Source organism: Chelmon rostratus, chromosome 7, assembly GCF_017976325.1.
Source record: "Chelmon rostratus isolate fCheRos1 chromosome 7, fCheRos1.pri, whole genome shotgun sequence".
NCBI lineage: Eukaryota > Metazoa > Chordata > Actinopteri > Chaetodontiformes > Chaetodontidae > Chelmon > Chelmon rostratus.
In genome coordinates, this window is record NC_055664.1 from 13,338,441 (window position 1) to 13,354,059 (window position 15,619).

The window sequence follows — 15,619 nt, forward strand, 5'->3', positions numbered from 1 at the left end:
ACTTCCACTAGGTTTATAAATGTGTTTCTGACCAGACTTCCCATGCAGGCTAGCTTCACTCCTCACCACCCCTCTTTCACTTTCTCTTTTTCTCACTCAACAAACTCTCCCCCTCACTCTCATTCCTTGTCGGCCACATCCACGCGCGCCACCGCGTCATTTTCACAGTTATTTAGACTTTACGGGATGAACTTGGCAACTTCAGGTTTCTGCTGACTCAGCGCAAAGCCCTTCCCATTACCATAGCAATTGGCTAATGAGTAATGCAGCACCTTAAAAACTCAGAACCACTTAGGGAATGATATAGGTTATTAATAGAGAGAGGAAATTAATTAAATTTAAAAAGCTATTAGACTGCCCTGCTGAGCTTCAAAGGCGTGTGCACCCGGGGAGTGAATCTGTAAGTACACATAAGGATCGCCGGCAGGCACGATTGTATCATACGCCATGCATGCTCATGATCCACACGAATGCGCACACACACGCACACGCACACGCACACACACACACACAGTTTTACCCCCTGACACTCAGATACATTTGAATCTTTTACCCCGCTGAAGCTGTAATCTGCTGTGACTGTAAAAATAGAAACACAGCAATATCTGGAGATCAACACTGGCCATAATTTTACACACGGAGAAAGAAAATCAGATTATTAATAGACACCAACCATGAGAAAATACTGTAAATACTCCTTTTAACAGCAGGATGCTCGGTAATACTGCTTGACTATCAAGTTATTAAACTATTACAGTGCAGTGTCAGTATCAGATATATCTTATATATAATCTTTCTCTTACTGTATTTTCCACTCTTTCTTTCTTCCTTTCTGTGTGTGTGTGTGTGTGTGTGTGTGTGTGTGTGTGTCCGCAGCATGTGTCTGCTTGATCTGGCATTAGTCTTGTCTTCCCTAAAGCGACCTCACAGCACACAGACATACTGTGAAGTAACCTCAATGTCTATAATGTTTGTGTGTGTGTGTGTGTGTATGTGGGGGTGACAAGCTCGCTTCGAGGCAGATACGTCAAGCACTAAATTAAAAGGTGCTGGTTTAATCCCCGTCACTGATAACCTGTCGTAATTGCCGAAGTGCCCTTGAGCAGAGCTCTGCGCAGCACCGTGTCTGGTGTGTGGACACTTTATTACTGAAGCAAGTATTCAGTCTGACTATCTGAACATAATTCTGTATGAATCAATCATTATTACATAATGAACAGCACTTTAAAGGCCATGAACAGTAGGAGTTTATAGTTGGTTGTGACTCCAGTTTTCTGAGTTCGTGCTTCGCCCTGTAACAGATTTCCCAACTGGTTTTCCCTGAAGATCTTGATCCTGTAAAAGGCAGATTATACGGATTAGTTTTCCTGCATCCACTGAGGCTCACTGGTTTTCCGTGGTGGGAGGTGACAGGTGATCTATGCCGTGTCTTCTAAAAAAATATTTTCAACGGTTTTTAACTTTGACTATGCAACCAAAGCACGGCTGGTGTGCAGGATCATTGTCTTTGTATGTAAAAAATATCATCTTTGTAAAACAAAATGAAAGAATAGCTATTTAGTGTAAACGCTGCGCAAACCATTTGACTTTAATGTGGATTTCTTGAACTGTATTTCTTTCGATTTCTTCTTCTGTCTCTCTGTTTCTTAAGAGACCTGGAGTAACAAAGCCAACATTAGCATCACGACATACAACTACAAATAACAGATTTTTCTTTTTAATTTGGCTGAATTGTCCCGTTAGTGCAATGCTCTTGCATGAAGGCATGGATAAAGATACTGGTAGTGTTGTATATTTCTCATAATCCATTACGGTTTTTATGCACAAAGTACCTTACTTTCTGTGAAGTGTTACCAAAGACTTTAGCCAAACAAGGCTCATTTCAGAGCCATAGGTGCTATCCACTTCTCTCTCCATTCCATGCACACACATACACCCTCTCACACACACACTGTTATTATAGAGTTTTTGGTTTTAGTCCAACTGGGCTGGTTTCCCAGAATTGGTGTGGTCCTGATAATATATCCATGAATGTGTGCGTGTGTGCTCTCGCTGTGTGAGTGTGTGTGTGAGTGTGCATGTGGTCTGATAAAAGCCATATTCATAATATGAACAGCAGACTTCTTCAGGTGGTGTTTCTGGGGCCAGCGTCTGATCCATCATGATATGAAGACTTTGGCAAAAAGATGGAAAGAACAAGAAGGAGCTGAGAGATAGAAAACTGTTGTCTCATTTAGGAATGAAAAACAGAAACCGGAATCAAAATGAGGGCAAAGTGTTCTTGTTGAGGAAAGAGGACAGAGAAGGGAAGGAACTCAAAGTATGGGCTTGATGTAGAGAGACAGATGGCGTATCCAGTCAGTCGTCACATGATCACATGATACTGTTTACTGTATGCCACACATGCAATAATGTCTCTGTCTCAGAGTATGTGTCTCATATAATTTTTAAGACAATAATGTAACATACACACAGAAGAGTGTGTTTCCGCTCTGTATGTTCACATGGTTCTCCATCACCTGTCCGTAGATGCTTGTATCCATGTATGCCTGTGCGGGCTTACATGTGCATGTAAGTTTGCACAAATTCTGCAGCTGTGGTAAGAAATGACTCACACATACAGTGTAAGTGCAGGAAATTGTCTTTATTTTTTTCTAAATGAACAAGTTTGAGAAAGTGTTATCTTGCTTTTAAAATGTAGAAACATCTTGTCTGAAAATGCCAGCGTCTCTGCAGGCACTTGACATCAGACGTGCTCCAACACTAATAGCCCAGACATCACAAGTCAGAGGTGAGATGTGCGAAGAGCATTGTTCTCTTTTCTCCTCTTTTTATTTCCTCCTTTGTCCTCCCTGCCTCATCCCCTGCTTACGTCTTCATCCCTCCCTCTTTTGGCTTAATGTCAGATGAAGGGGGATTAGCTTTTTACCGAGGGAGACGTGACCGGTGTTTTAGTGCGGACGTGTGTGTGTGTGTTGCTGTATGTGTGAGTACTGACTGACCAAAAGCTTGGGAGTAATGACATAAAAACTGTAGTAGCCTCTACTCATTAAGTCGAACAAGCAGCCAATAAAATGTTAAGCTGCGTTCTAAAATGAACAGGCATTAGATAAAGAAAAAATAAAATGGTGGGAGATCTCATCTCCTAATGAATTTTGAGCATAATAAAGCAATTTAACCGTAAGTGCAGCTTGTGCATGTGGAGTCAGGCAGACGCAGTCCAAGCATGTATCCATATGGTGTTGAAACAGTGTTTAGACCGTATAGAGCACACAGACATACAGAAGAAGTGGTTTGAGTTATTTCTATGGTCGTTGCGACACTTATTTCCTACTTGTTAGACATTTAACAGCCACTTTGAAACGTGAGGGGGTTACTGATTCTGAAATGATAATGTTTGGGGCAAGCACCGCCTTAAACTCACACATATCTGCCCCCATTGCAGATATAAGTTAATTTCTCTTAAAGTCTTTGGTGTTTTTCGGCAAAAAATTCCAAACATGTTTAGACGGCTATGTAGATGCCTAGTAACAGCAATAGATAAGGAAAGAAATGTTCTAATAGACACTATAGGGACATCTCTAAATTATCAATCTCAACCCATCGTTTATTTAACTCTATATCGATTTAGGTCGTCAAAGTAAAGCAACATATTAACTTCAGCTGTTGTTTAATTTCCTGAAAGTCGTCAATGTGTCTGTTCAGGTCAGAGTGGCAGACTCCTCCAGGTTCTCACAGTAAACTGCCTTTCTTGGCTACCCTCTGGGAATCTCTTAATGAGCTCAACATCTGTGTGTGTATTAACATGCAAGTGTGTGTGTGTGTGTGTGTGTGTGTGTGTTACAAGATGAGCAATGGGGCATGAAGTTCTTGAAACACTGGTTTCATGTGCTGCACTTGTATTGTGCGAGTGTATAGAAGGGGAGAGAGGTGAGTGCACATCACTGGAGGATGTGGGTGTGTGTGTGTGTGTGTGAGTTCTGACATGCTCTGTTCAGCTGTGCTCCACTCCCAGTTTTCAGTAATTAGAGTTTCTGTAACTCCCAGTTGAGTTATGGCATCCTGTAGTCAGAGGGATGCGACCCTGTGACCATCTGTGTGTGACGCATACACACGCTAGTCACACATTACATTCACGTCTGAATCAACACTATTTTAAAAAATAAAAGAGCCATATTTATCGATGACCTTTTGAAAATGAAGCTTTTTTACTGAATACAAGTTAACTTTTGCAATCAAGACCTGTGATAAAACCAGTTCAGCAAATCTAATATGCATCACAGCATTTAGGCTCTTCAAAGTTTTATTTTTGGAATATCTCTTTAACAGAGTAAACAGAATTAAAGTGATAGTCCACTCAGCACCTCTTCAGTTGACCTTTATGGAGAAGGGAGATTGCGGTAAGCTTGATTTAATGCCCGGTGCACAGTCACTTCAACCAACTTATGTTCTTCTCTCCCCACCACCGTCCTCAGTTTGCTCGAATTAGTGATGTTTTTACATTTATCCAGGTGTTCTATGGTTTAACACACCACTTCCATGTCAATCCTGATCTAGTATGTTCTGGTACATGCAGAACATGTGCTGGTAGATGTACCTTAGAGCACTTCTTTTACTCAATATAAGTACAAACAAATAAAAACTCTGTATTTTCGGGAATCTACAATGAGGATGAGGAGTTTTTTTATGGAAATATTTTAGTTTTTGTTTTGTGCAGCTGAATCTCTTGTGATAGCAACCTTGGGGTATTCAGAACCTCTCATAAAACAAAGTTTTCAATGGACGAATGTGTGTGCGAAGGTCACCGACACAATACCTCGTTGTTTGTTCTTTTGCCTTAATTTGGAGCATCATCTGTTGGAACTGTTGCCATTACAGTAGCTACGTTGTATTATTTTCTAATGCCAGACTTAAGTTACGATGAAAGGTACAAATGTTACAGTATTTGTGTAATTGCATGATTTGTTTTTGTTGGCTTTTGTGGCTGCAGTTACATTTCTGTTTCTGTATGTGTGTGTTTGTGCACGTGTGTGTTTTGCAGCAGATTATCAGTAGGTTGGTGTATTAAGCTGGCATGATATACAAGGCGAGGGGAGGATTAGTATGACAAGCTTATCTGTCCTCTGATTCTCTACGCTCCACTGACACAGTTCTCTTACTAACACACACATGCACATACTCTCTAAAGTCAACTAGTAGGCATTTTAAAGCAGACATACACACAGACATGCAAGTATGTACATGCAGACACCTCTGAATTAGGCCCATGTGCACACAGGACCTGCACCATCAACATGAATATACAGAACGTGAGCATGTAATAGGCCGTGTACTGCAGGTAGCTTAATGAACATATGTACTGAAAACAGCCTCTCAATGCATGAGGACACTGACACTCATGCTCACACATAATGAACATAGAAACACTTACAGGAACACACACACACACACACGTACTGTAAGTAAAATAGAAGCACAGTCAACCTATAGCACAGCAGTGTATGCATGCACTCACACTGTCTCTCTCACACACACACAAAGCAGCACATTTAGTAAAAAAAAACATGGATTAACACACCACTTCCACCAACAAACAAAATACTGAGCGTATACAACGCCCCCCTGACAGAGCTGATAAGACTTAATTGCCTTAGCTCCTTATTATCAAGCACACAGAAGAGTCATAAAATGTGAAATTAAATCCTTTACGGTCATTACAAGCATATAAAACACTTACTTAGTGCCTAAGCATTAAATACCAGAATAAAACACAGACACATCCTGCTCACCAGGATCTAGATGCCATTTAGGTTGCATTAATAAAGTAATATTTCCAATTATTAAACATAAATGCTGTCTTGGGTTTGTATTTGTTTTACAAGCCTAAATCTATTATACCATCTACATAATTGTCATGTGATTTGCCTGCATGAGAAAGTAATGGATGCTTCATAGTTCATTCTGCTGTCATTTATAACTAAAAAGTCAGAGAAAAGAAATAAAAATCTGAAAATCTGCTTTGATCAAATGCAATTATTTTGTAATCTGTGCTGAATTAACTTTACTGTAATGGCATTTTATCATGCTGGAGCGCTCACTGTCAGCACTGAATACAAAAACAAGGGAACCATCATGAGCCAGTCACATCCATACTCAAAGGCCAACCAAGAAATGGATGAGCATGAGTGTCGGTCAAAACAGTGAGCACGTTTGGTAGCTCATTTCATAAAAAACGTTGCTGATGAACAGCTGGCTCGTGCTTTGGAGGTCGGAGGTTCCGGTAAAACCAAAACAGCACACCAACAAATGTGAGCCACCAAATCAAATTGCAGTTCATTTTGAAAATCCCAAATTATTCAGCAGCATGCTCCCGCAGCATGGTCATCATTACTCAGAGTCTGTGGGGATCAGGTGGTGGTGGACAAGGTGGAGGTTGGATGTTGGCAGCAGGACTGGCAGACAGCACTCGCAGGTGCAGCGAAGCGGGTTCATTAAAAGCCTGCTGATGAGTGAATGGTGTCAGTGTGAGGAAGACAGCGGACTGCTAGTTTTAGGCTTGAAGCAGGCAACCTCTTTGATTTTCTATACAGGGAAGCAGGAAAATATATGAGAATTTTGGTGACAACATGAATGAACAAAGATAGCAGAGAGAATGAAGAAATATTCCTAATTGAGTTTCTAAGCTCCCTTAGATGAGATAATGACTGGGGAGAAAAAACACACACACATGATTTTTGCATATTGTTATAAAGAATTTAGAGGTGTATTCAGCGTTAGCAGCCAAGTGCGACATCTTAGTGAGGGGTGTTGAGGCAGATGCTTCAGTGAGAACACAGTGTTTCTGTGTCTAAAGACATCAGCCTGAAGTGTTTGGACGGTAGCTCTGCCAAGTTCTGCCACAATTGGGATGCATATGTTGGATCATAACAGTATCCGGAATCATTACGGCAGCGATGGTGGAAAACACACAGAAGATGTTTTAATAGCAGCACAATGGCTTATTAAGTAAAAGCAAATACCACTATCACGTTCTGACATGTGGACATCAGCCTTTTCCATTATGGGTTTTATTGCATATTTCCTCTTTATGGAGTTTTGTGTTGCCATTTGCACTGATTCATGCGGCACCAGAGGCTATGGCCCTGAAAATGTTCTTTTAGCATGCTGAAAACCCAAAGTTGTAACCGCAAATGATGAAAATGCAATGCAGCCTTTACTATAAGAGAGGCTCTGCTTTTCCAGGATGCAGCATAGATGAAGTGGCTCCTCTTCCTGCTTTTGATAGATGCTCCGATGTTCAAACTACCTCAGTCGAAGGACACATTATTTAAATGACATGTATTTTTTGTGTTTGAAGGAGCTGGAGGTTGAACTCTAGTTATATTTGAGTCAAGGCAACGATGAATGGCCAGTAATTTTGCAGGCCAGGCAGAAGTAAGCTGACGGAGGTCCGTGTACGCACTGCTTGACCCTGGAGTTTAACTTGTGTGTTTTAACTTGGCCAGTGCATCATCATGATTTTTAAAGTGCTCACACTGCTTATAACTTAGCTGAATAAAAGGGGTGTCTGATATTGACATTATAACTGATAGTCTACTTGTACAGTATATTGATAAATTGGACTGTACGTGTGTGTGTGTGTGTCTAATAAGCCATTAAGACAAAGTGGCTGACAGGTTTGAATAATCAGTTCAACGTTAAAGCTGCCAGTCAACTTTTATTTACACGTGCTCTGTCTCCATGCAACATATTTGGCAGCTTATTATTTGAGTGTATTTTTAAAGATTCCTGCATTGTTTGGCTGTCTGCGTGTGTGTGGGTGTGGTTGTGTGTGTGTGTGTGTGTGTGTGGCCATCCATGGTTGTGTTTTTCATTCCCTGCAGAAGAAATAGGCATCAGAAACGTCAAGTAGCCTCCAATGGCCCATTAATCCCCATGCTTCACTGGCGGTGGTCTGCAGAGATATTTAGCATGTTACGTGACAGGGTAGCCTGATGTGTGTGTGCGCGCACACACTAACACATGCAAACACACAAACACACACAGGACAAGGACATGCATTTAGACAAGGACTTCTTCTCCACTTCTTTTTTTCTAGCTCTCTCATTCTTTATGAAGCTGTGCACAGTTTTGTTGACTGTAAATGCATCTGAGGAGTCAGGACGAGGTTGCACTGTGAGACTCTGTGATGTGTACAGTACATTTCCAAAAATCCAGCCGAGCCAGAAGAGCATCCGCTCCATTCAGTGTAACCACGTCGCTGTTCATGGAAATGTGCTGCCGGCTGTAAAACCTTTTCTATCTTTATTGCATTCTCAAACAATTTAAAATATGTTCTAGGAAGTGAAGACTGAGCTGCCATCATCTGCGGTGAGAGGGAGTTACGCTACTGTAGGTAAAAATGAGAGTGGCCACCGAGGGACGAATCATGATAGAAGTGATAATTAAGGAATTATGAACGAGATGTTCCTGAACAACTCGATGACTGTACAGTGGATAATGGTGAGCTGTTAGAGAACAGACTGGGAGATACGATGTTAATGAATCATGATGTGCCTATTTGGGGGCCACAAAAAAGGTGAGTAATCATTAAGTAATTAGTTATGAGTGAGTCGTCACTAATTTGTGCCAGTCAGTGGTTGATTCAGAGTTAAACAAGGAGCAGCTTATGAAGACAGTAGTCATTATTCTGATTCAGAGATACATGTGAACTAATAATTACCTAATGATTCATTAAAACGGTGTCTACCAGTAACTCATCCTTACCTACTTTATAGTCCTCAAATTAAGAACTACTCATTATTGATTCACTAATTGTCAAGTTGTTCCTGATTCGTTCTTCACTTGTTCTTCACAAGCTACTCACATCTCTGTCTTAGCCTATTTTTCATTTCGGCGCACACCTCCAACCAGACGAAAAAGTGAATCAAAAGTCTCAAATGAAACACATTTCAGTAAGAAATGCATCGACTTATATTGTCTTTATCGGGTTTTATCGTATTGTGTAGAACCAAATTTATGAGAGAGATTGAAGGTGCATAATAAGATGTTAATCACCTGCCGCTGACAGCAGCGCTACATTCCCTCCACCTTTTAAATCAGTTTTACAGTAAGCAGTGCAGCCTCAGTCGACTGCAATATTTCTGAAACATCATTTCAGCAGGAGCAGTTGAAGCGCACAGTTTATGTGGCCACAAACACTTTATGTCCCACAACGACACAGAAACTCTTGTGGGATTGATTGACCAACCAACAATAGCTCATTCAATTCATTGTCCTTTTACCATCTAGGATGATGTTAATAAAGTTTAAAGAAATACATAAAGTGAAAAAAGAAAACGTCATTAAAAAAAACAAGGTTTTTACAGTACATAATAATTATAAGAACATTAAAATATGGATAAGAAAAGTGACTACTCTGCACCGTCCCCTCTTGCACTCTAATTATTCTGAAAAATAATTCTTAAATCCTTCTTTGCTTCTTTTGGGGCTCAGTGGAAACAGGTCAGTGACCTATTTTGCATTTAGTTTAACATTTCTCAGAACTTTATTTATCCAGGGAGAGTGTTCTCCGACGCAGCCCTACTTCACATTCATAAACTCACTGCTTGTGTATCCACAACAGGGAGCCTCTGTTGACCGCTGAGCTGCTCTGCTGAAACAGGTGGGCTTTAAGCGTGGAGTCCGTTTGTTAGCTGTTAGCCGATGATCCTCCTCTCAAGGGTCTTCTTCCCTCACATTTAGGCACCCGCATTGATGAAATAACTTCAGCACTGCAGCGCTGGTGATTATGCACAGTAAAGGTGCAGGCATACTTCAACAACCTCGAGGGCGACGAGAGCCTAAAACTGCAGGTGAATGCAGACTTCGAAGGGAACTCAAAACCCCCGAGACAGTCAGCTGTGAAAGGAGCAGCACCTGACACTGGGCTCTCTTTGGGGCATCGATACTGAACTTTCCGGGGTTCACCATCACCACAAGGTGTTTCACATTCTGATTATGGCCGTTCTTGCTTCTCTCAGAGTGTGAAATTGTCTTGATTGTAACAGTTTCAGTCAGTGCTCACAGCACCCAGTCGTCACCGCCCTTCAAACTGATTACACAAATGCAACCATGTGGTATGCTTTCAGAAATAAGTTGATGGTTAATGCTGTGTGATGTGTTGTGCTCTGCTGTGCCACCCTGAGAATACCATGCAAACCAAAAATGTTGTCTTTGAAGAGTGATTGACGTTGATCGGAGAGAAAATCTTACATTTCTGCTAAGGACAATAGGACGAACATGCTATCATGTCAAGTTGATGTCCCTCGTTTTCTTTTTTTTCCCCTCAAGATGCAGCCATATCCTGATAGCAGGAAAGCAACAAAAGGAAGGGAGGGAAACACTCTGAGAGGCACAATGTAATTTACTCAACATTGTGAGTAATACAGTATGAATGAGTTTTTTTTTTTCCTTGGCCCAAGCCCAAACGGTTGCCGGGAAAGATTGATATTGTTTCGTGGTGTCCCACCCCCGAGACAAGCAAACCGGGCAACAACTGCTCGTGTTCATATTCCAATTATTTACCAGCTAATTATTCATTCCCCTCCGGCTTGTAGCGCGATATGATTGGCACAAAATAAATACGCACTGTAAATAAGGATGGTGAAATCCGTCTTGCAAGAAGTCACACTCAGCTAAGAGAGATGTATCGCTTGCCAGTCCAAACACTGATGTCAGCCTGTTACTGCTGTTTCACTCGCTGCACCTTCAGGCGCCGTGAATGAAAGCAGCCGCTTACGTTCGCTTACTGTGTATTATATTTTACAGGATATTTTCTTATTCTTACAGTCAAGGCCTCTGGGTAAAGAACTTTTTGTCAAATTTTCCTACTGAGGGGAATAAGTAATCATATCTCGGTGTTTTTTCTTTGTATGGAGGGAAGATGTGTTAGTGCTGGAGACAGAGAGTGAGACTGATGGGTATGCAGAGACAGAATGAGGGATGGAAAAAAGAAAAGTGATGTCTGAGACAGAGAGAGAGACGGAGGGAGTGATACATATAAATCAATTGCAAACTGAGAGTATGAGCATCAAGTGTATCTACATTCAGCCAAAGTACACTGCTGATTCAGCTGGGATGATCAAACACTCTTGTCTTGCGTGCACAGTTTCTCTCTCTTTATCTCTTCTGTCTTTTCATCTCTAGCTCTCTCCAATCACCCCTTTCTCTTTCTTTCCCTCCCCCCTTTTCCTTATCCTCTCGATCCCTGTTTTTATGGATGCCAGGCATATTATAGGACACAAGACGGCATCCTTCAGAATTCAGATTTATTTGCTGAAGGGTGAAAGTGCCCTGAAGAAACTCCAGAGGCCAACATATTTTGTGTCTTTGATCCAATCAGAATTCAAGTATTTTTTCCAATTATCCGTCATGTTGTAACTGTATTGTGCATGGACGCATATGAAAATGTAAGATAGAAAGTCTTTCATTCAGCAGTATTTGACTTTCTTTTGATCCCACAGTCTTTCCTCAGCTTAAAACCAAACTTTTGATCATATGTGTTTATCATTCAAGTCTCTGCTATTGATATATGATGCTTTTGATGTCTTTTAGCCAAGCAAGATGGCAAGATTGGTCTGTCCACACTGAAATATCTCAACAACTGTTGGAAGGATTGAATGGAATATGGTGCAAACATTCATGGCTTCCAGAGGATAAACTCTAATGACGTTGGTGGCCCTCACATTCTTCCACTGCAGTCAGTTCACTGTAGAGATTCTGTGTGTTTATACTGACTGACTTTGGTTAACTAATTTTCAGATTGTCCAGTAATTTGATTCATGGCCAAGTACTTGCAAAACTAATGGCATTCCCCTCAGCCCCAGCTGTGCTTTGACTTCAGTGCTAATTAGCAAATGCTAGCATGCTGACATGCTAAACAGATGATGAACATGGTTGGGGTTTTCACAGAATAGTCGACTATCGACACTGTGCATCATTGCCGACTACCAGTGGACTTAGCTACAGCAGGTATGCAGCTGGGGGCGCTATGTGTAGTTGGAGAAGTCATAGTGGTCATGCGTGACTTTAACACTGTGCGGTGTGGGGCACTAAAGCAGCAGACCTGCAGCAAGAGGCAGAGGCAGAAAGAAACATGACTGTGTATCTTAATGTATGACCACAACGAGCAGTGTGCAGCCAACATCGTTACTGCAGTCAGACAGTATATCCAGCTCAGATAAGCTTGCAAGGGGTTTAGTCCAATCAGATCCTGGCTTATTTGTGAACAGCCTCTCTGAGCCAATCGAACCAACTACTTCATCTGCCCCAGGTTGGTCACGCCTACATTAGTTAACCCTTTAATGGCTGTATTTGAAACATTTTTGATGAGAATTGATCATTGTTATTGGGTGAGTGATACATCTCCTATGACTGATGATCGCTCACCTCGTTTCATCTCTACCCTTTCCCTCCATTCCTTCGTCCCTCCTCTATCCATCTATCCATCTCTGGCCCCTCTTCTTACCTTTTGTCCCCTTATGCCTCGTCTTATCTGCCTCCCTCTCCCTTTCACCCTCTACCTCTCACCATCCTTTACCTCTTTCTCCCTCTCCCCCATTGTTCCACTACATCCTCAATGCCTTTCATCCTCCGTCCCTCCATCCCTCTGTGCTCTGCCACCACCCTCTTTCTTCTGTCCTCTAATCATCCCTTGTTTTTTAATTTCCCCGGCAGACAGCTCCAGTGCTGGTCCATTTAGTCACAGGCTTTTAATTAGGAGAAAGCAGATTAGGAAGGCCACTCTCTACCTTGCTAATGGTGTGCACACACACACACACACACACACACACACACGCACACACACACACACACACACACACACACACACACACAGACAGACACAGACACACACACACACATGCACACACACACACAGAAACATAAATGTAATGTTATTTACTCAGAAATGTCATTTCATGGTTTCGTGTTTGTTTTATGTGAACAAACACATTTATGCACATATCCTTGACACCTAACAGAAATAAATCAGCGCACTCGAAATGTGATTGTACTGTTTTGAAATATTAATACACCCCCACACTCACACTTTGTCAAACAGTGGCCGAAGGGAATGTGCTTTGTGACCACTCTTGTGTGGAGACATTGCTGGCTAGAGTGATGTCATGTAATTAATATTTGAACTGCCCTGCTGTTGTTGTTTCTTTGATGTTGTTGTAAGCAGCCGTATTAGTGTGGGTGTCAGTGAGATGATTTAAACTGGTTTTAGGTACAGATATATCTGTTTCCCTGTATAATGTCACCTGAATAATTAATGCAAATGCAGATGCATCACAATGAGCAACGGGTTGTAGCTATTTCTATAGCAGCAGGTTGGGCCCATAAGAGCTCTCTCAACACGTCTGTTGAGTCATTCGGGGGCTTTAGATGATTTATAGCAAAGTCTAAATGATCTAGTTTAAGCAGCGTTTAGAGAGCAGCAATATCGGAGATTGACAAGAGGAATAACAACAACAGTTATTCCCATTACAGTATCATCTTCAAGTGGAGGCTTAAAGTAATCCTACTTGATCAGGTAGAAAGACAGGAGCGAAAAGAAGGAATTATGGCTCATGGAAAGTGGTCTTTAATTGGTCTGTGGGAGGAACAAGGCCCATCACAGCTGTTACAACCTCCACATTTAAATAAAACCGACAGCTAATGCCGAGATTAAGTTGGAACAGATTGTGTCTTGTAGTGTGAATGTATAGCTCGTGATATTCAGAGTTTGGTTTGAGAATTTGAAAAAATTTATAGTGCCCTACAGCGACTTACAGATATATTTTTAGTCAAGCAGGTATGGTTGGTTTCATCCACGTTCCCACTGTGTAGTTAGCAAACCTCACAATACATTTAATCCAACTTGTACCAAAGATTGTCGTAGCTGAAAGTTCACCATCCATCCAATCTAACTTTCTAATCTAACTGAAGATCAGCGATAAAACCTTATTTAGATTAGATGAAACATGTGTTCCTTCTTCCCAGCACCTGACAGAGTGCAAACATAGGTCTCCTGGGAGGTGTGTGTGTGTGTGTGTGTGTGTGATAGAGAGAGAGAGCGTGTGAGCCTTTTAACATCCTGAGTTGGTCATCAAACTCTTTAACTTCTAGTTTGCCAGCGGAGTGCACGTGTCTCAGTGTTTGCATGGGCCAAATTAGAATGCCTTGAGCATATTAAGTGCGTTCTGTGTGTATATGAATTCAGTGCACATGTACAAACATTCAGTCCATGCACGTTATTTGTGGTCTGTTATTCCTCCGAACGCTGGAGTGAATAAACATGAATTTGTCGCTTCTTGTTTCCTGCCCAGCAGGCAGCTACTGTGGTACGCAACATCAGCAGCTGTTGTTTCCGCAGTAGGACAACAAAGCCAGACTTGATCGTGACGCGCATCATGCTGTAACTTTCCAGCATGTGAGACTGTTGCAAACTTCTTTTTGAAGGTAGAAAGTGTTGTGCAAAGTGGTGCAGGGCAGCGAGCCAGCGGAGTGTGTGAATGCTCTCAGTTCATCGTTGTTTGACCTCCCCTCCTTATCTTGACTAACCAGTTGTTTCTAACACTTACTTTCACTCAAGTTTACCGGAGTTTCACTTTTCTCATTTCAGTCGGCTTCTCGTGTGCTAACCTTTCCTTCTGTTCCCTGAAAACACCCCCGCACACCTCCGAATGCTAAATCAGTGCAACTATTTATCATAACAGAGAATGTGATTCACGCTGAGTGAGTGGCTGGCATTTTAACAATATAGAAGACGCATCGCTTTTGTACTTTCCTCATTAAATGATGACCTAGTGGTGCCAGTAATACCACTCAATGTGTCTCGGCTGGCCGTGATTCATTTTCCTCCACTTGATTTATACTTAACATGATTCTTAATCCTCACTCCGGTGAAATCAGGGAAGAAAACATGATTGCTTCATTCTCTGATGGAGAAAATGGTGCAATTAATTCACATGCCAAGTTAACTTCTCGGTGAAGGGTAATTTGTTACAAGAGCGTTGCCATTTTCGTGTTCGTGAGTGTTGACTGGACATAATATCCGTCCTTCTCTGCAGCGACATATTAAATTCACCTCTCTCCCCTCCCCCTCTCCTTTCTCTCTCTCTCTCTGTGTTCATTTGCAGCTAATTAAGTGGTCCCACACAGTAGGTTAGTGATGCATTCATTTGAATTGGAGAGAAAGCGTCTGTCTGGCTTTTGGCTTATAGGTGTTGCCGCTCTTCTGTCAGTGCCCATGTATGAATGTATGTTAGTGTATGCTTACGCCTGGGTGTCTGCCTGCTGATATGCCCTCTGAAGCCAATAAAAGGGAAGCTATTACTAGAGCAGGGGTGGATCAACCCTGTATGCACACACAAGCCCACAAACACACTAGCAGACCCAGATACTAATTCCAGCTACGCTGCTTCTGTCCATACTGAAGTAATTCTCTCCAGGGTTGTACTCTCCTTGCATTTTCTTACAGCCTGGAAGCCAGGCACAGCGTATCATTGAGGAGCAGGCCACCCTGTGTATTTCTGAGTGTATGTGCACTGTTGTACTCATTCACATTCAGTGTCCCTTTAATGAGCGTGCTCTT